This window comes from Hypanus sabinus, chromosome 6 (assembly GCF_030144855.1).
Source record: "Hypanus sabinus isolate sHypSab1 chromosome 6, sHypSab1.hap1, whole genome shotgun sequence".
Classification (NCBI taxonomy): domain Eukaryota; kingdom Metazoa; phylum Chordata; class Chondrichthyes; order Myliobatiformes; family Dasyatidae; genus Hypanus; species Hypanus sabinus.
Genome location: NC_082711.1, coordinates 43,688,565 through 43,714,382, shown reverse-complemented (window position 1 = coordinate 43,714,382; position 25,818 = coordinate 43,688,565). Strand labels below are relative to the sequence as shown.

The window sequence follows — 25,818 nt, the reverse complement described above, 5'->3', positions numbered from 1 at the left end:
AAACAATTTTAAACCCATTTTCATTTTGTGGCAGGAGGATTCTCAACTCCTGCACTTCTTTAGTGTTCCTGAATGAACAGCCATGCTGACAACAAACAATCATGTGTACTGTCCAGGATGTAATTACACCGGGAACTCAATGAAACAATGTTTCATTCATAAACATTAGTAACTAAGTTGCTTCAAACTTATGAAATATAAATTATTGCATTTAAAACATTTCTGTAACTTGCGCTTTGTTTTCTGTGTTAAGAAATGAGAACTGAAATCCATCATCTTCAATCTGCCATGGCTGCTCCGTGCCAAACAATTCAACTAACTACATGAACTACATTATGAAATTAAGCTCTGTCTCAAAAGCCCTGCCTGATAAAATACTTCTCAAAAGAAAGCCTGCTGCAATTGGTATATTTCCATCTTTTGTAATGGCAGATAACAGTAAGTATGCCAATCACATTCTCTAAATTAAAGCAGCACTAAAAAACTGACAATATCAGAAATGTAAAAGGATGAGAGATCAAATGTTAAGGTTTGATGCTCAGTCAAATAGCATGGAAACAGATCCCTCTAAAACAGGGGTTCCCAACCTAAACCTTTCCTATCCATGTGCATTTCAAATGTAATTACTTGGTAGTGGGTTTAGATTCTTTTTTTTCCTAATAAAATTATTACAATTTCAAATTACAATTTAATTAATATATGTATTTGATTATGAATATAGGGTACTGCAATAGCAAGTGCAATTTCAATATAATGAATTTGGTACTGTATCTTTTTTGATTCATAATATATCCTCATGTACTCTGTATTCTTCCATGTGAAATTAATAAAAATATTGAAAAAGACAAATGTAATTTCATGGTGACTTAAATGAGGGATTCAAGATAGTAAGAGGCATAGATCCAGTGGACAGCCACAGACTTTATCCCTCGGCCAGATTTAGCTTAAACGAAGCGGCATAATTTTAAGGTGATTGATAACAAAAAAAAAATAATTTTGGGTGTGTGGAGTGCACTGCTAAATGTGGTGGTAGAGGAAGGTTGATGAGGGGCATCGAAGAGACTCTTAGGTAGGCACATGGATGATAGAAAAATGGAGGGTTATGTGGGAGGAAGGATTAGATTGATCTTCTTGCTGAGAAACCAAGTCATTAACCTGACACGAAACACTCTGCTTGCAAATCACTAAGCAACATCTTAAGAATCATTCTAAATTGATGCACGTCACAATGACTCCATTCTGACTAGTTAGTACGAATATCTTTTTCCATTCAACTACTTATCCAGAACAAATGGAAATACCATAACGTATAGAACAGCACCAAAGACGACTTTTTTTAAAAAAAGGACAGATTCTGATATACATATGCTGTTGCAGTCCACTTAAGAAATAACACCAACTTTTCAAGCCTGTACCTCAGTAAGTGTGAAATTTGAAAAAGACTAGTTTTATTTTCGCTGAATTACCCAAGACTGCTTTGAGTCCAAGAATAATGAAAGGCTGGTGGGAAGAAATGAATCTGTTCTAAAGTATAGATGGAAACATTAAATGTGATTAGAAACCCAACTTGGGGTCAAATATCATGTTGGATTACTGACTTTGCTGGCTTGAAGTGAAAAATACATTCAATTTTCACAATGATTAACTTAGTGGAATTTCAACTTCTCCAGCACAAAAAATATGGCAGCAGAGAACCGTGATCAGTGGTTAACAAGGAGTACTGGACAACAATAACATACATGATCCTAAAGCTGCTTTGTAGAGCTCAAGTTGCAGTGCAAAGGCCAGACGAAAATGCTGCTTATATGATGCTATGTGTCTGTGATGCTGCTTACAAACTTCGTGTATCAGCGCTTACATGTATTTGTGCATATGACAATCAATTCAGCTGACTTTGTAGCTGAGTTATAAACTGGGTAAGTGTATTGAAGTGGATGACAGAAGGCCAACACTATTATTGCAAAAATCTGTCGCACACATTTGGCAACCAACCCAACTACAAGACAACAATGTTGACCTTCAAACAAAAGGTGAATCAAAGCAACTCACATATGTGTAATGCTGAGGAGTCATAGTAAAACACCATCTGGAATATTGTGCAAAGGTCTGTTCTCCCTAACAGATAAAGCTGTGACCAAAGCAAAGGAAATTTCCACCTCAGTTGGTGAGTTTACCATGGAGTTTCAACAATCTGTACTCAAGTCTAGAATGATCTCTAGCAATTTGTTTATGAAACATTTTAAATTATTAAATGTGCTTCAGAATCCATAAGGCCATAACAAAGAGGAACAGAACTAGGCTATTCAGTCTACCAATTGTGTTATCCAATCGTGGTTGATTATTCTGAACCCCATTCTCCCAACAACCCTCCCCCCTTTAACAATCAAGGATGTGTCAACCTCTGTCTTACAAACACACAAGGACTTGGCCTCCACAGCCCTCTATGACAACAAGTTCCAGTTTCACAACACAAAAGAAATTTCTCATCTCAGTTTTAAAGCCATGTCCTTTTATTATGAGACTGTGCCCTCAGATTCTAGATGTCCCTACTAACGGAAGCGTCTATGTCCAGTCCATTCGGAATATGGCAGGTTTCAATGAGACATTTCCTCATCTTTCAAGTACAGGCTGACAGGCATCAACCTCTCCTCATAGGTTAAGCTTTTATTCCTGTAATCACTTGTGAACCTCCACCCGATCTTTTCCAGGGCTAGCACATCTTGCCAAAAAATCTGAATTATTTTATACAGCTGACATTTATATATAGAACCGATGGTTACTGTCTCAAAATAGGTAGCCATGCGTGGCAAAGTTTAAGAAGAAACTTCTTCACAAAAGCACCATAGATTAGTACAGCACAGAAACAGATCCTTCAGCCCACAAAGCCTGTGGCATTCCCTGCCTTTCATGTATCTCCCTAAACTCTTCTAAATGCTTGCTATTATGCCTGTTTTCACTACCTCAACTGGCAGTGCATTCAAAGCACCTAGCACGCAAGGTAAAAGGAACTACCTCAGACAAGTGTAGGGTGGTGCATACAGTAAATGGCAAGACTCTTAAGCATCGATGTACAAAGGGATTTCGGGGGACTTCAAAGTGCAAGACTACAGCTCCCTTAAAATGGGAACACAATGGATAATGAACCTTTGTAATTACCTACTCACCAGCCAAAGTGCTGCAATTGTTTTGGAACTTTAAAATAGAGATTCATAGACTTTTAAATATTCAGGGATATGAAATGTGTAGCAAAGTGAAGCTAACATAGCAGAACAGATAGTAAAAATAGGAGCATGCCATTCATTCACTGCTAATAAGACCACTTCTGGGTCTTTTATCTCAGCATTTTCTGCCCCCTCTCTTGTACGAGTATTATGTAGATACAGCAGATATTAACTCAAATAAGAATCAGTATTCAATTCTTAATGTGAATTGAAAATTGCAATAAGATAAAATCTCTCCCTTGCAAATAAACAGGCTGGCCAATGGACTAAAAGGTATCACTCAGCATTAAGACAATGGGGTTGTGTTAAATTGGCCTGCATCAAACTCAACCAAGCCTATGGGCTAAATTATTTGCACAACTGTGACTTGAGGTCAAGCTGACAGACCAGACTGTTGTTATTTAACATGTGAAACATGGTCACAGTAGCAGTGTTTTGTAGCTCTAAAACTTAAAACTAATTGAAAGAAAAATACACAGGGGCAAGATGTTGCATCTCTACTTTTAGTTTTGCTTTAGCAAGGTGTGCACTTATGACATGGTGCCGTAATGGCAAATGCCATTCACATCCTTTTACATATAACCGGCAATGAATTACGTAAGCAACAAAAAAATGCTAAATCAACCAACATGTATACAAGATTATTCAATTATTGAAATACTAAATACACATCTCCCTGCTTAGCTATAAACCCCAACTCAATATAGAATGCATATATATGCAACTACTATATAGACATCCACAGCACAGCATATTTTAAATTGTCCCATTCAGGTCTAAAGATTAATTGCTGTGAAGGATTTCTTACTCTGGTGGGACAAAAGAGAGTATCAAAAGTTTATTTCAGATTTATAAAGAATAAAAGAGAGGTGAGAGTGGATATCAGACTGTTGTAAAATGATCCTGGAGAATTAGTAATGGGGACAAAGAAATAGCAGTCAAACTTCACAAGTACTTTGCATCAGTCCGCTCTGTGGAAGTCACCAGCAGCATGCAAGAAATTCAAGTGTTAGGGGATAGAAGCGCAGTTGCTATTACTAAGGAGAATATGCTTGGGAAGCTAAAAGGTCTGAAGGTAGATACATCACCTGGACTGGATTGACTGCACCCTAGGGTTCTGTAAAGGCTAACTGAAGAGATTGTGAAGACATTAGTCACAATCCTTCAACAATCATTAGATTCTAGGATAGTTCCAGAAGACTGCAAAATTGCAAATGTCACTCCATTCTTTAAGGAGGGAGGGAGGCAGAAGGAACAAAATTATAGGCCAGTCAGTCTGACTTTAGTGGTTGGGAAGCTTTAAATGAAGTTTACAGGTACTTGGAAAGCACATGATAAAATGGGCTGAAGTCAGCATCACACACAAAATGTTGGTGGAACACATCAGACCAGGCAGCATCTATAGAAAGAAGTACAGTTGACATTTTGGGCTGAGACCCTTCATCAGGACTAACTGAAAGAAGAGATAGTAAGATTTGAAAGTGGGAGGGGGAGATCTGAAATGATAGGAGAAGACAGGAGGGGGAGGGAAGAAGCTAAGAGCTGGAAAGTTGATTGGCAAAAGGGATACAGAGCTGCAGAAGGAAAAGGATCATGGGATGGGAGGCCTAGGGAGAAAGAAAGGGGGACGGGAGCACCAGCAGGAGATGGAGAGCAGGCAAGGAGTGAAGTCAGCATGGTGGCCTTAAGGGAAAATCTTGCCTGACAAATTCTTTGGAATTCTTTGATGGACAAAGGAATCAAAGGATGCTGTTTACTTCGATTTCCAAAAGGACTTTACCAGGTGACAGACATGAGACTGCTGAACAAGGGAGGAGCTCAGTGTATACAAAAAAGATACTAGCATGGATAGATTAGCTGACTGGCAGGAAACAAACAAAAAAAATGGGAATACAGGGACCCTTTATTGGTTGGCTGCCAATGACTCATGGATTCTGCAGGGGTTGGTGTGGAGTCCACTTCTACTCACGTTCTGTTATTAATCTGAATGACAGATTTGATGGCTGCATGGCCAAGTTTGTGAACAATACAAAAATAGGTGAAGGGGCAGTTAGTGTGGAAGAAGCAGTGAAATCATAGAAGGACTTGGACAGATTAGGAGAATGGACAAAGCAGCTGCATCACAAAGGGAAATATATGTTCATATACATTGGTAGAAGGAATAAAAGAACAGAAAATTTAAAAACCAGAGGTGGAAAGGGAGTTGGGAGTCCTAGTGCAGGAATACTTAAAAGTTAACTTGCAGGTTGAGTTGGTAGTATGGAAGACAAATGCAATGCAACATTCTTTTAAAGAGAAGAAAGAGCAAAAGTGTAACGTGTGGCTTTATTAGGCATTGGTCAGGCCATACTGGCTGTATTGTGAGCAATTCTGAGCCCAATATCTAAGGTTATGCTGCCACTGGAGACAGTCCAGAGGAGGTTGACAAGAATGATCCCAGGAATGAAAGGGTTAACATATGAGCACCCGCTGATGGCTCTGGACCTAAACTCAGTGTTGGGAAGAGAGAGGGAATCTCTCTTAAACCTAACACATATTGAAAGACATGCATAGAGTGAACATGGTGAGGATGTTTTCAATAGTGGGAGCCTCAGACGAGAAGGCAGAGCCTCACAGTAGAAGAACATCACTTTAGAATAGATGAGAAGGAATCTTGAGTGTGGTGAATCTGTGGAATTCATTGCCACAGGCAGCTGTGGAAAGCAAGTAATTGAGTATATTTTAAAGGAGGTTGATTGGTTCTTGATAAGAACATTGAAGGTTATGGGGAGAAGTCAGACGATAGACAATAGGTGCAGGAGTACACGTGTAATAAAGTGCAACTTAATTTACATTTAAGTTAATTTGTGTTTGCCCTTGTAATATACTGTGCTGCTACTGCAATAAAGCTGATTTTGTCAAATTTATACCCTCTATATGTAGAGACAATAGGTGCAAGAGTAGGCCATTCGGCCCTTTGAGCCAGCACCTCCATTCACTGCGATCATGACTTATCATCCAATCAGTACCCCGTTCCTGCCTTTTCCCCATATTCCTTGACTCCGCGATCTTTAAGCGCTCTATCTCTTTCTTGAAAGCATCCAGACAATTGGCCTTCACTGCCTTCTCAGGCAGAGCATTCCATAGATCCACAACTCTCTGGGTGAAAAAGTTTTTCCTCAGCTCCATTCTAAATGGCCTACCCCTCATTCTTAAACTGTGGCCTCTGGTTCTGGACTCCCCCAACATCAGGAATCTGTTTCCTGCCTCTAGCATGTCCAATCCCTTAATAATCTGGTATGCTTCAATCAGATCCCCTCTCATCCTTCTAAATTCCAGTGCATACACGTCCAGTCACTCCAATCTTTCAACATATGACAGTCCCACCATTCTGGAAATCAAATTCGTGAACCTACGTTGCACTCCCTCAATAGCAAGAATGTCCTTCCTCAAATTTGGAGACCAAAACTGAACACAACACTCCAGGTGTGGTCTCACCAGGGCCCTGTACAGCTGCAGAAGGACCTCTTTGCTCCTATACTCAACTCCTCTTGTTATGAAGGCCAACATGCCATTAGCTTTCTTCACTGCCTGCTGTACCTACATGCTTACTTTCAGTGACTGATGAACAAGGACACCTAGATCTTGTTGTACTTCCCCTTTTCCTAACTTGACACCATTCAGATAGTAATCTGCCTTCCTGTTCTTGCCACCAATGTGGATAACCTCGCATTTATCCACATTAAACTGTATCTGCCATGCATCTGCCCACTCACCCAACCTGTCCAAGTCACCCTGCATTCTCCTCACATCCTCCTCATACTTCACACTGCCACCCAGTTTTGTGTCATCTGCAAATTTGCTAATGTTACTTTTAATCCCTTCATCTAAATCATTAATGTATATTCTAAATAGCTGCAGTCCCAGCACCAAGTACTGGGGTACTTGCGGTACCCCAGTAGTCACTGCCTGCCATTCTGAAAAGGACCCGTTAATCCCTACTCTTTGTTTCCTGTCCGCCAATCAATTTTCTATCCATGTCAGTACCCTACCCCCAATACCATCTGCTCTAATTCTGCCCACTAATCTCCTATGTGGGACCTTATCAAAGGCTTTCTGAAAGTCCAGGTACACTATATCCACTGGCTCTCCCTTGTCCATTTTCATAGTTATATCCTCAAAAAATTCCAGAAGATTAGCCAAGCATGATTTCCCCTTTGTAAATCCATGCTGACTCAGACTGATCCTGTTACTGCTATCCAAATGTGCCATTATTTCATCTTTTATAATTGACTCCAGCATCTTCCCCACCACTTATGTCAGACTAACTGGTCTATAATTCTGTTTTCTCTCTCCCTCATTTCTTAAAAAGTGGGATAACATTGGTTACCCTCAGGAACTGATCCTGAATTTATAGAACATTGGAAAATAATTACCAATGTATCCACGATTTCTAGAGCCACCTCCTTTAGTACCCCAGGATGCAGACCCTCATGCCCTGGGGATTTATCAGCCTTCAGTCCCGTCAGTCTACCCAACACCATTTTCTGCCTAATGTGAATTTCCTTCAGTTCCTCCGTTACCCTAGGTCCTCTAGCCACTATTACATCTGGGAGATTGGATCTGTCACTAGGGAAGACACAAAGTACCTGTTCAACTCGTCTGCCATTTCCTTGTTCCCCATAATAAATTCACCCGTTTCTACCTTCAATGGCCCAACCTTGGTCTTAACAGGACAAATGGGTTGAAGAAGAAAAATATACCAGCCATAATTGAATGGCACAGAAGACTCAATGGGACAAATAGCCTAATTACATTCCACTGTTGTGGTCTTACACCAATATGTGTATCAAATGTTGCTGGAAGGTTGTCAACTCAGCAAGAGCCTTTAGCCTGCCCAAAACCAGCACAGCAAGATATCCAAAGGAAATGCTGCCAACTGGCACAGGCTGCAGGAGGTACATGCTGTGGAATGCATGGCAGCTTGGTGAAACTAATGCAAAGGGTCTGTGGGGAAGGACCACAGTTTAGGCTTCTTCCAGTATATGACAGAGGGTTTGAGTTGGATGAGGAAGTTCCTCAAAAAAATGAAACGGTCAATCACTCCGGGAGCCATACAAGTGCCAATGGTACAATGACACTACTGAATGCATTGACCATGAGCTTAAAAGTATGAACTGTTTCTTCTCTCATGTTTTATTGGAAACACAGTGTACTTTTGAAATATAAAGATGTTGCATGGAGATCCTAGATTTTGTTGCATACATTAAGGTACAGGGCTAACAAGCAATTAATCTTCAATGTCAAAGGAGCATTAAAGAAGAATTGCTGTCTGAAGTGATCATGCCAGTGATTTGTTTACATCAATTTTCTTTCACAAATAACCAAATCATTGCAAGATCACTTCCACAACAATAAATTTCAATTACAAATATTCCTGGCAAGGCTCATGCCGCTTGGCATTAACAGTGCTCCCTTGCCAATGACAACACCCTAACCCACCCCATTCACACAGTTATCTCAGAACATTTAACTTGAAACAATGCTTTGTATCTGAACTAATGGAGTATATACAAATCAAAACAGTTTCTCAAATACTTCCTTTGGATTTCAGAAATGTTGTTGAAATAACAAATGATTGTATTTCACTCAAATTTAAACAGTATATAAAATTTAACTATACAAAAAGGGATTAATCTGTTGAAACTTCAGCCAAACAGATCACACAACTGGAATTCAAGATCACTTTACAAATGCACCTCACTCCAAATATTGGAGTCCATTTGCAACTGACGATATTACAAACAGGTCAAAGCAACACTGTTTTTGTAATTTATTAGTTTTGTGTCTTTGTATTGTACTGCTGCAGAACAAATTCCACAAAGTCAGTGATAATAAATCTGACTCTGAACAAATGTTTCAATAAATATTCATATTTCTAATGCTACATCAATGGAGGAAACACCCCGTTACACTTCCAGAGAAACACAGAAGGGTGATCTCAAGAGACTGGTCTCAAAATTCTGACTTAGTTCTTCAACAAGGATACAGAGATAAACGGAAGTGCTGCTTAATCTATAAAAACAAACTGAAGTTACACTTTTTTTAAAAAAAGTAAATGTTATTTTCAAAGTTCTTTTTCACATGTATAGCCTCACCTGATGGATTTGCAAATGAACTTCATTGTACAATTTATGTTACAGGCAGCCATCAGAAATTATAAAAATTGCTGAGCATACAAATTGAAAATGCACCAACACAAAACATTCACCAAGAGCATTAATGAAAGTGATTTAATATAACAACGTGCATACACACAGTGCTTTTAATATTGATAGCAGTCCAAGAAAATTGCACAGTTGTCATCAGGGATATATTCAAGGAGCCAAAGGATTAGAATTGCTAATTCACAGTTAACCCAAAGCAGCTTTAAAGGAAGTGGAAAAGCAAATTCAGGAAGATAATTCCAGATCTCCTATTTAGATGGCTGAAGGCACAATATTGCAAAAACAGCAACTACACCAACTAAAGAATGCAAGGGTCCAAGAAGTTGAAGGACTGTTGGGAGATACAAAGGGAATGGAAGGATCGTAATCAGATTTGAATATTTATTATTTATCGAGATACCTTGTGGAAGGGGCACTTCTGGCCACAACAACCCACCAACTGGAAACCCACGCAGTCAAGGGGAGAACTTACAAACACCTTACAGGCAGTGGCGGGAATTGAACCCAGATTACAGACTGCAGGGCAGGCCAATTCCGTAGGTATACTTAAGGCAGAAATTGATTGTTTCCTGTTCGCTCAGAGCATCAAAGGAAATGGTAAGAAGGTAGGTGTATGGGCATCACTGTACGAACATAGGTGGGAAGAGATTGAACAAGGGGGGATAAGACATACAAACATAGGTGGGAAGAGAATGTATGGGGTTGAGTGAGATTTATGATCAACCATGAAGGAATGGGCTGAATTCTGCTCCTATGTCTTATGATCACTGGTACTGTACAGCATTGCGCTAACCACCACACTACCATGCACCCAATATGAATGAGGCTTTGGATTTCAAAATGAAACAATGTCAAACTAAGAGCTCAATTACGATGGCTAGATAGAACTTGGATACTCAAGTTCTTAAACTCAGAAAACTACTTAAAGTAACAGCCGAGCAGTGCTGAGTAAAATGGAATTTGGAATTTAGCAATCAATATGTTTTGGTATAGATCGAGTCAAGTGAAACTGAAGTTAAATCACAAATGGTTTAGAAACAGTCCGAATTGGCCTGAGACAACAGTTGGAGAAAGCAACGAATTCAATGTTCGGAGGGAATCCAGGGCTTAATGTATCAATGATTTACTCAACTTACATTTTTGTATCTTAGCAATTTGTGATCGAACATCCATATAAACGTTAAGACATGATGTACGATTATACATATCAATACTTAACCAGAACATATACAATTAAACCTTTACTTGTAAATTCTGCTGTTGCACGTCGCTCTACGTTTGCAATGTTCAAGACATTTGAGAAAGGTCCCTGCATTACCTCCACCCCTTAAAATGGTGCGAAATCGTTTCAGAATTTTCCTGGCCTTTTCCCTACTCGGACAGACAAAAATGTCTAAATCAACAAAAACATCCGATTTGCGAAGATCGAGAATTAACTTTACAAGGAGCGTCTCAATCAAAGATTATTCCAGAGTATCGCAGGTTATTGGCCCCTTAGAAATGAAGGCGCATCGCAAAATAAAAGCGTAAGCTTCGGTCAGATTTTTTTAAAAGGTTAATTACCTCTGAACCGAGTCTAAGGCGGCTTAGAGAAGGTTACATCCAAAGAGAAAAGCTTGGTGGTGCATTCATTTCGCCTCGAAATCTTACAAATTAAAAGAGAGGGAAGGGACGAGAGTATAAAACAACAACGGCTGCCCCTCCTTCAGTAGCGTGTGCGCACAGGAGCCTGCGTTAGGGTTGCCGCACTGGTTTACACCGCTCCAGGTGTAAAGGCTTGTCGGCTGACTCGTCGTGCCGCGTTCCGCCCTCCCCCGGGAATGAAAGCAACGCGACGAAGCGAGGCGAACCGAACCGTCCCCCTCCACTCGCTCCGATTCGCTCGCTGCTGCGGCTGCGCACTGCGTCTCCGCCCGGCGCACGGGGCGATGACGTCACGCGCCGACCGGCTCGTGCGTCGCCGGGCAACCAATAACGTAAAGCCGCGGATTGGTCATTCACCTTGGCAGGTGGAGAGGAGGCTGATCTGTCCGTTCGGACCAAACACTGCCCTTCCCGGAACGCAGGTAGCAAAAGCGGAGCAACAACTTTCGCGATATATGCTTCAGATTCGAGGCCATTAGGATTTAGGTATAGATTTCGCAACGTTTTTAAGTTCTTCGTTTCCAGGGTGACACCCTTATTTCAGAGCACTAATCAGCGTTTTCCCCCAAATTATTGTTAAATTAAGACAAGCCAAATAAGGGTTTTGGGGTATCCTAAGCAACAAACTAATTCTAACCCCGTTGATCTTTAACTTCTATTCGGAACTCCGTTCCCAAACCTTTAATTCATTCTTCAAGCTAGCAACTGGATGAAACTAAAGCACGGTGTTCGCATTATCGTACTTGACTCTAGAATATGCATTCATAAGCATTTTTGTGCTAACACATTGTACAAATTCAACTATCTTTTGTTTCATCTCTTCCACTGCTGGAACGACATCCGATGTAATTGTCAATTCCGACTGTCTGTTCCAACTAATTCCCCAATTACCTCTGCATTCTACTCGGCGTCAGTTTGATGTCGGGCTGTGCTTGCCAACTTAAATCGGCTCCCGGTTAACTAAAACACACACCCATGTTATCAAATCTTTCCCGGTCTCCTCCAATTTGTTATTTTCCATCCTTATAACCGATTAAGGTATCTGTATTCCTCAATTCTGACCATTTGATCGCTCTCTCACCTCCACCAACATCATCACCTTGAATAAAAGGTGCGGGAGAAACAGCGGGATAGCAGTACTTAGTCCAGATGAAGCATCTTGATGAAAGGTCCTGCTTGAATCTCTATGGCTCCTTCTAGAAGTGACAGAGTAAGTTGTGCAGATGCTTCCCGGCTCTAGTAATCGCTTTCAATACAGACCTCTGGCTGTCTGTTTGGAGCTTTTTTTTTCATATACTCCTTGGAATACATTGATTTTGCCATGTGCTCTGATTTCTTCTGAGTGATCAACGGCATGCTGGTCAGCAGGTTAATTGGCTGATATAAATTGGCCCAAGTGCAGAACAGTGGCTGGAGAATCAAAGTGCTGTGATCAGCATGCTATAGAAGAGATTATAGGGGAAGTAAGTGGTGAAATGGGATCGATTGAATTGTTCCGAGAGCTCAGTTTTCTCTTAAAATGTTAAATGAAAATATAAAATATAGAATTTATTGTTCTTGATTGATTGATCCTCGCTACATTTTTCTGGATTAAAAATTATAGTTTTGCTGCAACATATAGCTGACAATGAATTTTCTTCCCATGGATGACTATCTCTTGGGAGATGAAGTGATCTTTGCTAAGCCACCTCTGCATTTTCAATACAATTTCAGGATTGCGGTTGATATAAAATAGATGTGATGTTGGCAATAGAGTGCACCAATCATTCACAAATGTCAACAGTGAACAATATTGCACCTTCTGACACTGGGGGGGTGTTCTTTATATTAGTGGGTGGGTGTCATCTCATGATAACATCAAATGAGGTTAATTAGACCATTATACTGGTACCAGCACTGTGCAAGTTAACTAATTATTCTCAGATCCACCCCCTCCCACCATCTACATATTTCACATTTTAACCTCTTCGAGTATCTATCTGATTCTCTCTTGGAAGTTAACGTTGCATTTGGATCTGGATCCGCACGTAAAAGCACCGTATTTCATATTGTTACAACTCAATAAGACAATATATCTCCTTGTTTTCCTTCTGATTCTTTTGTTGAATAGTTTAAATCCACATCCTTGGGTTACTGATACCTCGGCCACAGGGGATTAAATATTCTAATTCTCTCAGAGAACTTAATATTTTTAATATATTTGTGAAATCTCCCCTTTACTTTCTCCACTCCAAACCAATCAACTGTAGAGGACAGAGAGCAATGCTGTTGTAAATACACACGTCCACACCTCTTTCAAGATCCCCAGTCGGTAGACAGATAGACCTCCAGAAATACATTCTAATGTTATGAAATGCTCTTACATAATCACGTGCCATATGCTGTACGTGCTGACTCAGCTCTCTTGTTAATGGCTTGTACTAAACATATGGGACCATCTCCACACTCTGCTGATGATTTATGTGAACAATGGCTATCAACAAGTAAGCAAGTATTTTATGAGATCCAGTCTGAGCAATTCCAACTATATATTTGCCCCTAAACTCAACAAGCCTGACGTGTGCCTGAATAACCATTGGTTCTGTGAAATGTTGCAGTCGGAGGTTCCCACCTGTTTCAAAAGGCTGACATTCATACCAGTGCGCAAAAAGAGCAAGGTGAGCTGCCTCAGTGACTTTTGCCCAGTGGCACGCACATCTACTGTGATGAAGTGCTTTAAGCGGTTGGAATCAAGTCCTGCCTAAGCAAGACCTGGATCTGCTGCAATTTTCCTATCGCCTGTACGTCTACAGCGGATGCAATCTCATTCACTCTCAAAGCAACCCTGAACAATAGTGATACCCACGTCCGGCTGCTGTTTATTGACTACAGCTCAGCGTCCAACTTAATCATGCCCTCACTTTTAATCAACGAACTTCAAAACCTGGGCCTCTTTACCTGACTCTGCAACAGGATCCCCAACTTCGCCAACAAGAGACCAGTCAGTGCTGATCGGAAATAGCATCTCTTCCTTGCTGACAATCAAAACTGACACACCTCAAGCGAGAGAAAATCTGCAGATGCTGGAAATCCAAGCAACACACGAAAGTACTGGAGGAACCCAGCAAGCCAGGCAGCATCTATGGAAAAAAAGTACAGTCGACATTTCAGGCCAAGACCCTTCAGCAGGACTGGAGAATGAGGATTAGATACAAAATGAGGATTAGATACAAAAGGTAGGGGAGAGGAGAGAGAAACACAAGGTGATTGGTGAAACTGGGAGGGGGAGGGATAAGTAAAGACCTGGGAAGTCGATTGTTAAAAGAGATACAGGGCTGGAGAAGTGGAGTCCCCTAGGAGAGAACAGAAGGCCATGGAAGAAATAAAAGGGAAGAGGACTACTAGAAGGAGGCGATGGCAGGTAAGGAGATAAGGTGAGAGTGGGGAATGGTGAAGGAGAGGAGGGGGGCCATTATCAGAAGTTCGAGAGATCATTGTTCATGCCATCAGGTTGGAGGCTGTCCAAATGGAATATAAGGTGTTGTTCCTCCACCCTGAGTGTGGCCTCATCGCAATAGTAAAGGAGGCCATGGATTGACATATTGAAATTGGAAATGGGAAGTGGAATTAACATGGGTGGCCACTGGGAGATCCCACTTAATTCTGGAGTTTAAGGATGCGTGCTTATCCCACTGCTCTACTCTCTCTGCACCCAAGGATTAGTGGCTAGGCACAGCTCAAATGCCTTTTGTAAATTTACCAATGACACCACTATTGTTGGCAGAATTTCTGATGGTGATGAGGAGCTGAACAGGACTGAGGTAGATCACTTGGTTGAGTGGTGTCACAGCATGTCATTAGGACCAAGGAATTGATTGTGGAGAACACACACCAGTCCTCATCAAGGAATCAGTAGTGGAAAGAGTGAGTAGATGTTCCTGGATGTCAATGTCTCTGAACATCTTTCCTGAGCCCAGCATATTGATGCAATTACAGAAAAGGCACAACAGTAGCTATATTTCATTCCCAGTTTGAGGAGAATTGGTATGTCACCAGACACTCTCAGATTTCTACAGATGTACCATTGTCAGCATTCTAACTGGTTCCATTATTATATGGTATGGATGGCCACTTCACAGGTTTGAAAAAGCAGATGAAAGTTGAAAGCTCAGCTAGCTCCATCACGAGGATTCCCAGGTCCTTTTGCACCTTGGAGCTCTGGAAGTTTGGAGAGGAGGGCATTTTATTCAGGTCCACCGCCCGCAGGAGTGGTTCGTGGCAGTGTAACAGAGCCTTCACCAGAAGCCAATGGGTGTTTGGGATGAAAGAGCAAATTAAAAGAAGGCGGGGCTGTCATCTGAATGGACAAAATCAGACTTTAAATCTTAAGGCTTTATCTCTTTGAGGCTTCTGCAAAGAAATGCTTCACTCGGAGAAAGCAAAAGAAAGAAAAGTTCAATTTTTTCCCCTCCTTTATATTTGCTCAGCTAGGTAGAGATGACAGGCAGGATAGTACAATGCTCCTCTAGAGGAATGTGGGAAGGCAGGGAGACCTCCAGTGTCCCTGACAAGTACTGCTGTGAGAAGTTTATCCAGTTGCAGCTTCTAACAAACCACATTAAAGAGTTGGATTTGGAACTGGATAAACTCCGGATCATTCAGGAGGCTGAAGGGGTGATAGAACATATAGAGAGGTAGTGACACCCAAGGTACAGGACACATAAAGGGTGACAGTTAGGAAGGGGAAAAGTATTAAGGAGCCAGTGCAGGGTATCTCTGTGGCCATCCCCTTTAACAGCTATATCACTTTGGATACTGTTGGGAGGTGACCCAACAGAGGAAAGTCACAGTGGTGGGGTCTCTGGCACAGAGTCTGCCTCTGTGACTGAGATTGGGTGTGGGAAGATGAGGCACACTGTGGTGACGGGGGATCTGTTCATTAAGGGAACTGACAGCAGGATCTGTGGGTGAGAACGAGTTTCCCAGATGGTGTGTTGCCTTCTGGGTGGCAGAGTCTGAGATATTTTGGATTGAATCCTCAGCATTCTTAAGTGGGAGGGTGATTAGCCAGAAGTCGTGGTCCACGTAGGTACCAATGACATGGGTGCCATGGTAAGTTAAAGGTCAGGACCTCCAGTGTTGATATTCATGTCACATGCTAGTGAAGCCAGAACTAGGAAGATTATACAGTTAAATACGTGGCTAAGGAGTTGGTTCAGGAGGGAGGACATAAGATTTTTGAATCATTGGACTCTTTCAGAGAAGGTGGGACCTATATAGAAGGGATGGTTTGCAGCTGAACTGGAGGAAGACTAATATCCGAGTGGGAAGGTTTGTTAATGCTGCATGATGGGGTTTAAACGAGTTGCAGAAGGATGGGAACCAGAGTGCCAGAACAATTTGTGGAGAGGTTCTGGAGGCAGATGTTGCGAAGACCTCAAAGTTAGTAATCAAAAGGTTGAGCATGGTGTGATAAAATACGAAAGGGTGAGTACAGGACTGAAGGTGTTGTATCTGAATGTGCACAGTATAAGGAATAAGGTGGATAAACTTGCAGATGTTATAGGCATCATGGAATCAAGACTGAAAGATTATAGCTGGGAGCTTAATGTTCAAGAATATACATTGTATCAAAAGGACAGGTATGAAGGCAGAGAGGGTGGTATGGGTCTGTTGGATAAAAATGAAATCAAATCATTAGAAAGAGGTGACATAGAGTCAGAAGGTGTGGAATCATTATGGATAGAGGTAAGACTGCATGGATAAAAAGATCTTAATGGGAGTTGTATGCAGACGCCCAAACAGTAGTAAGGACGTTGCCAACAAATTATAATGGGAGATAGAAAGTGCATTCCAAAAGACCAATGTTACAATTCATGGGAGTCATCAATATGCAGGTAGATTGGAAAAATCAGGTTGGTGCTTGATTCCGGGAGGGGGAATTTCTAGAGTGCCTACGAGATGGCTTTTTAGAGCAGCTCATGGTTGAGCCCAAAAGACAATAGACAATAGGTGCAGAAGTAGACCATTCGGCCCCTCGAGTCTGCACTGCCATTCTGAGATCATGGCTGATCATTCACTATCAATACCCAGTCCCTGCCTTGTCCCCATATCCCTTGATTCTCCTATCCATCAGATATCTATCTAGCTCCTTCTTGAAAGCATCCAGAGAATTGGCCTCCACCGTCTTGCGAGGCAGTGCATTCCACACCTCCACAACTCTCTGGGAGAAGAAGTATTTCCTCAACTCTGTTTTAAATAACTGACCTCTTATTCTCAATCCATGCCCTCTGGTACTGGACTCTCCCAACATCTGGAACATATTTCCTGCCACAATCCTATCAATTCCTTTAATTATCTTAAATGTTTCAATCAGATCCCCTCTCAATCTCCTCAATTCCAGTGTGTACAAGCCCAATCTCTCCAATCTCTCTGCGTAAGACAGCCCTGCCATCCCAGGAATCAACCTAGTGAATCTACGCTGCACTTCCTCAATTGCCAGAATGTCCTTCCTTAAACCTGGAGACCAAAACTGTACACAATATTCCAGGTGTGGTCTCACCAGGGCCCTGTACAAATGCAAAAGGACATCCTTGCTCTTGTACTCAATTCCCCTTGTAATAAAGGCCAACATTCCATTTGCCCTCTTCACTGCCTGTTGCACTTGCTCACTCACCTTCATTGACTGATGAACTAGGACTCCTAGGTCTCTTTGCATTTCTCCCTTACCTAACTCTACACCGTTCAGACAATACTCTGCCCTCTTGTTCCTGCTTCCAAAGTGGATAACTTCACATTTATTCACATTGAATGACATCTGCCAAGTATCTGCCCACTCACCCAGCCTATCCAAGTCTCCCTGTATTCTCCTAACGTCCTCTTCGCATGTCACACTGCCACCCAGTTTAGTATTGTCAGCAAACTTGCTGATATAGTTTTCAATGCCCTCATCTAAATCGTTGACATACATTGTAAAGAGCTGTGGTCCCAATACAGAGCCCTGTGGTACCCCACTAGTCACCTCCAGCCAGTCCAAGAAACACCCATTCACTGCTACCCTTTGCTTTCTGTCTGCCAACCAGTTTTCTATCCATGTTGAAACCCTGCCCCCAATGCCATGATCTCTGATTTTACTCACCAATCTCCTATGTGGCACCTTATCGAATGCCTTCTGAAAATCTAGGTACACAACATCCACTGGCTTACCCTCCTCTAACATCCTTGTTACACCCTCAAAAAAACTCCAACAGATTAGTCAAGCATGATTTGCCCTTGGTAAATCCATGCTGGCTCGGCCTAATCCTATTAGTGCCATCAAGATATGCCACTATTTTGTCCTTAATAATGGACTCAAGCATCTTCCCCACGACTGACGTTAGGCTAACAGGGCGATAGTTCTCCGTTTTCTCCTTCCCTCCCTTCTTGAAAAGTGGGATAACATTAGCCACTCTCCAATCATCAGGAACTGATCCTGAATCTAAGGAACATTGGAAAATGATTACCAATGCATCCGCAATTTCCTGAGCCACCTCTTTTAGAACCCTTGGATGCAGACCATCTGGACCCGGGGATTTATTAGCCTTCAGTCCTATCAGTCTACTCATCACAGTTTCTTTCCTATTGTCAATCTGTCTCAATTCCTCTGATATCTTATGACCCTGGCCCATCCATACATCTGGGAGATTGCTTGTGTCCTCCCTGGTGAAGACAGATCTAAAGTACGCATTAAATTCTGTTGCCATTTCCCTGTTTCCCATAACAATTTCTCCCAATTCATTCTTCAAGTGGATCAGTTATCCTGGATTGGGTATTGTGCAATAAACCAGAATTCATTAGAGCGCTTTGGGTAAAAGAACCACTGGGGCATGTGATCGTAATGTGATCAATTCACCCTGAAACTTGAGAAGGAGAAGCTAAAGTCAGATGTATCAGTATTACAGTGGAGTAAAGGGAAATACAGAGGCATGAGAGAGGAATTGATTGGGAAACAACACCGGCAAGGATTGTCTCAGAGCAGCAATGGCTGGAATTTTTGGAAGGGACAAGATATATACATACCAAAGAGGAAGGATTCTAAAGGAAGGATGACACAACTGTTGCTAACAAGAGAAGTCAAAGCCAACATAAAAGCCAAAGAGAGGGCACATAATAGAGCAAAAATTAGTTGGAAGTTAGTGAATTGGGAAGCTTTTAAAAACCAACAGAAGGCAACTAAAAAAAGTCATTAAAGTAAAGATGGAATACCAAAGTAAGCTAGCCAATAATATTAAAGGGAATATCAGACATTTCTTTAGATACATAAAGTGTAAAAAAGAGGTAAAAGTGGATATCGGACTGCTGGAAAAAGGTGCTGGAAGGGTAGTAATGGAAGACAACAAAATAGCGTTTTGCATTAGTCTTCACTGTGGAAAACACTAGCAGTATGGTGGAAGCTCCAGGTTTCAGGGAACATGAAGTGTCTGAAGTTACTATAAAGAGAAGGTTCTTGAGAAACTGAAAGGTCTGAATGTAGATATGTCTTCTGGACTACAAGGTATACACCCCAGAGTTCTGAAAGAGGTGGCTGAAGAGATTCTGGAGGCATTAATAATGATCTTTAAAGAATCACTAGATTCCAGAAAATTGCAAATGTCAACAACTCTTCAAGAAGGAAGAGAGGCAGAAGAAAGGAAATTATAGGCCAACACAAGGAAATCTGCAGATGCTGGAAATTCAAGCAACACACACAAAATGCTGGTGGAATGCAGCAGGCCAGGCAGCATCTATAGGAAGAAGTAGAGTCAACATTTTGGGCCAAGACCCTTCGTCAGAACTAAATGAAAGAAGAGATAGTAAGAGATTGGAAAGTGGGAGTAGAAGGATGAGATCCGAAATGATAGGAGAAGACAGGAGGGAGAGGGATGAAGCTAAGAGCTGGAAAGTTGATTGGCAAAAGGGATACACAGCTGGAGAAGGGAGAGGATCTTGGGACGGGAGGCCTAGAGAGGAAGAAAGGGGGAAGGGGAGCACCAGAGGGAGATAGGGAGCAGGCAAAGAGTGATTGTGAGAGAGACAGAGAGAAAAAAGAAAAAAAGGGAAAAAATAATATAAATAAATAAGGGATGGGGTAAAAAGGGGAGGGGGGCATTAACTTAAGTTAGAGAAATCAATGTTCATTCCATCAGGTTTGAGGCTACCTATACGGAATATAAGGTATTGTTACTCCAACCTGAGCGTGGTTTCATCTTGACAGTAGAGGAGGCCATGGATAGTCATATCAGAATGGGTATTCAGAATGTTCCAAATTTACATTCCCAAGTTCCTGTCTAATAACATCGTAAGTTGCTCTTCCCCATTTAAATAATTTGCATACCTTCTGCTCCTATCCCTGTCCACAGCTAGGGTAGACATCAGGCAGTTGTGGAAAGTGTCTTTGGAATGCTCACCCATTGAGAGATCTGACATCTGATCAGTTCCTCGTACCAGATCCAATATGACCTCTGCTCTAGTCAGCCTGTCTATATATTGTGTCAGAAATTCTTGCTGGACACACCTATCATTTTTCTTCACTTGTGTAATTTGGATAATATTTTAACAGAAATAGAAAACAGAAAATGGTACATCTACTCAGCAGATCAGGCAACATCTGTGGAAAATGAAGCAATTAACATTTCAGCACCAAATGCAGTAAGTAGAATGACAAAATACCTTTTGCTGTGGATGAAATTAATTCCGTCACTGTCACAATTACCCACCATCCTTTTCCATTCATCTCTCTTAAGTGATGTAACAAAAAATAATGTGTCCTGTCTTGCTGTCATGTCTACTTCACAGGAACAACCATATATTATTTCCTTTGTATAGATATTAGCTCTTCTAAGTCTCTAGTTTTGAACGTTTTGTGCAGACACCAGCTTTAGTCATGGGAATACCTTGGGGAAAATTCCTTCTCACCCAATACTGAATGTTAGATGAAGTATGACAAATTGAAACCAATGTTAGATTGATTTGAACTTGAAGGTAAGGGTAAAGTACGACTGGAGATTGAGAGAATGCACATAGAACCTGGAGACACAAGAGGCTGCAGATGCTAGAATAAGGAGTAAAAAACAATCTGTTGCAGGAACTCAGCAGATTGTGAAATATCTGTAACAAAAAGGGATGGTTGATTTTTCAGGGTTGAGACCTTGCATCAATGCTGTTTATTCTACTAATTGATTGACACCATTCTGTAGACTAAGCTTTCTTTCATCACTATCAACACTATCACCAACAAGTGTAGATTTCCTCTGGATGTTCTGCATCTTCCCCCATTCCAAAGACATACCAGTTGGTAGGTTAATTGGTCAGTGTAATTTGTCCCGTAATGTGGCTATTATTAAATTGGGGGTTGCTGGGCGGCACAGCTTGAAGGGCCTAGTGCATGCTGTATCATAAATAAATACATTTTTTATTTGCAAACTTACTCATCACAGTTTCTACATCCAGATTGCTAATGTCTATAACAAACATCGGTGATCCCAGCACCAATAACCACATTATACCACTAGTTCTAATTGCAAAATCCCTTAATCATCACCTTCTGCTTTCTGCCACCAAGCCAAATATTTTGGATCCAAATACCTAGGATCTACTTGAAACATCTCTATGTAGCATTGAGTCAAATACTTTTCTAAGCCCATGGAGGCTACTTTAACTACAATACCCTCATCCTCATCAACAACTTAATTATCTTTGAAAGAAAAATCAATTAAATGAGTCAGTCTAGATCTCCCCTTAACAAAGCCAGGCCTACATCTCCAAATGCAGATTAATCCTGGCCTCAGAATTTCTTCGCAATAATTTGTCTCACAGACATACAATTACTACACTTAACCCTTCTTAAAGAAAGGAACCACATTTGCTGTCACCAGTCTATTTATTTATTGAGACACAACGTGGAATAGGCCCTTCCAGCCCTTCAATCCGCACTGCCCCGCAATCCCCCGATTTAATCTGAGCCTAATCATGGGACAATTTACAATGACCAATTAACCTACCAACCAGTACATCTTTGGAATGTGGGAGGAAACCCATACGGTCACAAGGAGAATATACAAACTCCTTACAGGCAACAACAGGAATTGAACCTGGGTCACTGGTAGTGTAAAACACTGTGCTAACCACTACACTACCATGCTGTCTCAGTCTTCTGACACCTCTTCAACAATCAGAGAAAATATGATTATTTCTATCAGAGATTCAAACAATCTCCTCTGTAATACATACAGAATGCTGGTGGAACTCAGCAGATCAGGCACATCTATGGAAAGGAATGAAGAGTCAATGTTTTGGGCCAAGACACTTCAACAAGACTGCAAAAAAAATGCAATATCCAGAATGGCAATCTCCTCTCTTGACCCCAACACAGCCTGGAATTCATCCCATCAGATACTGGAATCCTATCCACATTTAAACACCTCCTTTTCAACAACAATATCCACTATTCCCCTTCCTGAATTCATCACTATAATGCCCTTCTCCACCTCAGATCTGCACTCTAGATCCATGTTCTGCTTTCCACTTTGATCCTGAATAGTAATTATAATTGATTTATTATTATCACGTAGTGAGAAATAGTGTATGCTTGCATGCTATGCATACTATTCCATATATAAGTACACTGAGAAAGTACAAAAGGCAAAAAAAAGAGCATAGTTGTTATAGTTACAGAGAAAGTGTAGTACAGTTAGACAAATAAAGTGCAAGAGCTATGATGAGGTAGACTGCAAGATCAAGAGTTCATCGTTGGCATGTAAAATATCCATTCAGAGGTCTGATAACTGATATGGTATTGACTATGAGCCTGATGGTGCATGCTCTTAAGCTTTTGTGACTGCCTTTTGCCTCATGGTGTGGGGCAGGGGAATGGAGAAGTTTTTAATTATGTTAGCTGCTTTTCTGAGGCAGCAGGCAGTCAGTGGAGGGGAGGCTGGTTCTCCTTCCCTGATTATTCTCCTGCTCTTTAATATACTTCTGCAACAATGCTATTTCACACCTTCTTCATTGTTCTGATTGTTTTTTTAAAGCATACTTCTTCTCAGTTTCTCAATTCCCGTAAGGGTCTCTTCTGTTTTAAGTTCCAGGCACTTTATTTTAATGCAGCCTTCAATGTACTTTTACATCCAGGTTCATTAGATTTGTTAGTGTTACTTTTTGACCTTATAGGAACACTTTGGCTCTGAACTCCTGTGATATCATATTTGAATACTTCCACTGATGTGCACTTAGCTAAAAAGCAATTGCGTTTTGCAAGCTCCTGCCCTATTATTACAAAAATTGGCTTCCTCTCAAAGCAGGCTAAGATATCCAGTACATCCTTGTCCTTATTCAAAGCAATCTTAATACATAGTTATGATCAATGTTTCTAAATGTTCTCATGCTGCCAGTTCCCTGTTTTCTGTCTCCCTTCTTTTTTTAAAAGTATACCTACATTTGATCCCTGTGATCTGCAGAAACTATTCCATAATTTATTGAGTTTTATAAGATGACAAACAGTGAACCACCATTTGGCTACCTCTATCAGTGTTTTGGGATCCAGATTTTCATAACCTGTGGATTTACTGAATTTCCAACCTATTAAATCTCTAGCTTTAAAGAAAATTCCCATTAGTAGAAAAATAATTTCTGAATCATAGACTAACTTGGACCAAATTTTGTGCCAGCCCATTAAAACAATTATCCAATAATCACATTCAGCTCCATTCTCATGAGAGCCCTGCTAAATTTTCCATTTCACATGTATATCTAAATTCATATTCAGAATTTACCATGCACTGACTGGTGCGCTGATGAGAGAAAAAATTCAACAACCTCGCCTATCAGTGAGCATAGCTTTTCTAATTCTACTGTATCATATCGCTAATTATGTTAAACACTTCTGTACACAGCCAAATGAGATAATGGGTAGAATTTGTTGGTCAGTTTAATCAATTGGCATTTAGCCCTTTATAAAAAAAACAATGTCTGGGACTTCTACCATTGTGAGTTCAAACATTAGACTTCAAACCAATGAAATGGTTTGAGATGCTAAAATCTGTCAGTCTCCACTACCACATACATTTACATTGGAACCTTGCAATAAAGACTAGTCTTGTTGAGAGTCCACCTCTCAGATACTCTGCCAAATAACTCCTGCGGAGGATCCAAGATATCTTTTCAAGAAGAGGAAGTTGATATCCCATTGAATAAGAATCAAAATGGAAACTAAATTACTTAATGTTTTAATTTCTCTTTAGTTTAATTGATTTTTTACACCAAAATCATATTCATTACCATATTATTATGATGTGAGATTTGTTGTTTTGTGGCAGCAGAACAATGCAAAGACATAAAATTAGTATAAATGGAGCAAAAGAACAATCAATTAGTGTGCATGGACTCTTCAGAAATCTGACGGTAGACGGGAAGAGGCTGTCCTGAATGATTGCGTGTGGATCTTCATTCTTCTGCACCTCTTCTCTGACCATGTCCCAGATCTTTATTTATTTAGAGATACAGCACATTCCATTAGAGATTCTAGACCTATAAGCTGCACCTCCCAACAACACCTGATAACCCTGATTTAACAATTTGCAATGACCAATTAATCTATTCCGTATGGTTTGGACCGTGGGAGCGAAGTGGAATACCTGGAGAAAACCCATGCATTCCATGGGGAGGATGTAGAGGACTTCTTGCAGAGGACGCTGGAATTGAACTCTGAACATATACCTGAGCTATAATAGCTTCTAGCTAATTGCTACTGTGGAACCTGAGATGGTGAGGTTTTAATGGCAGTTCCTGCCTTCCTTAAGTACCACATCTTGAAGTTGTCCTTGATGGTGGGGAGGGTTGTGCACATGATGGAGCTGGCTAAGCAACAATCCTCTGCAGCCATTTGCAATCTTGTGCATTGGGCCTCCAAACCAAACTGATATGCAACCAGTCAGAATGCTCTGCACCACACATCTACAGAAATTTGCAAGTCTTTGGTGACATGCCTAATCTCCTAAAACTGTCAAGCTGTCGTGGCTCTACACATAGAGAACCTCGTTCATCTTTAAGGAACTCAATTCTCAAAGTACTCATGTCCTTAATATAACTGCAGAATCTGAAGTCTCTTTACCTTATTGTTAAAACCATCTCATGTACCATTTTTGCCTTATTACTTGCCACTTAAGTGTAGTTTTACACCACTATACCCCTCAAGGGATTCATGATCCCATTTGCCTATAATTGACATATTCCTCCTTGTTTTCTTCAGCAGAGCCTCAGTATCGTATGTCACCCAGGATTCCATACTCCTGCTTGCCTTGCTGTTCTCTTGAACAAGAATATGCTTTCCCTGAGCTCTCACTATTTCACTTTGAAAGTGTCTTACTTGCCAGGCATCCCTTTGCCTGGAAACAACCTGCCCCAATCAACGTGCTGTCCAATACTATCGTAATTGAACTTGCCTCAATTTAGCACATTAACTTGCAAATCTGTTCCATCATTTTTTCCATCATTATTTTAGAAATGTTCTGAAGCCGTTTGGGGGAAAAAAAGTTACAAAGCATCTTAATTGAGCAGACCAAAAGGCCTGAGAAAAATAAGTCAGGTCATGAACAGTCAACAATGCTTTTTGCAAGAACTATGACATAATAATGAAAAGAGTACCCTAACTTGTGTATATTCCACACAGAATGGTGTTTAATTATGTCTATCACAAAAAAGTCGGCATTTTCATGATACAAGAATTATACCTTGTTCATGACCCTAGGATGTGC

General features: G+C 40.9%; 1 protein-coding gene across 12 annotated transcripts in view; it reads right to left on the bottom strand.

Annotated features, from left to right (window-relative positions):
• mpp7a (MAGUK p55 scaffold protein 7a) overlaps positions 1 to 25,818 on the bottom strand; it is a 459,090-nt gene that overhangs the window by 411,866 nt on the left and 21,406 nt on the right. For 4 of the 12 annotated variants that reach the window (XM_059972008.1, XM_059972018.1, XM_059972016.1 and 1 more), the window contains exon 1: positions 10,991 to 11,301. The exons of 3 other annotated variants lie outside the window; for them this stretch is intronic. The gene's annotated coding sequence lies outside the window, so the exon portion shown is untranslated. Of the gene's footprint in view, positions 1 to 10,745; positions 10,799 to 10,990; positions 11,303 to 25,818 lie in introns of those variants that run through there. 5 more of the 12 variants (XM_059972015.1, XM_059972014.1, XM_059972019.1 and 2 more) reach the window with 3 other exon arrangements.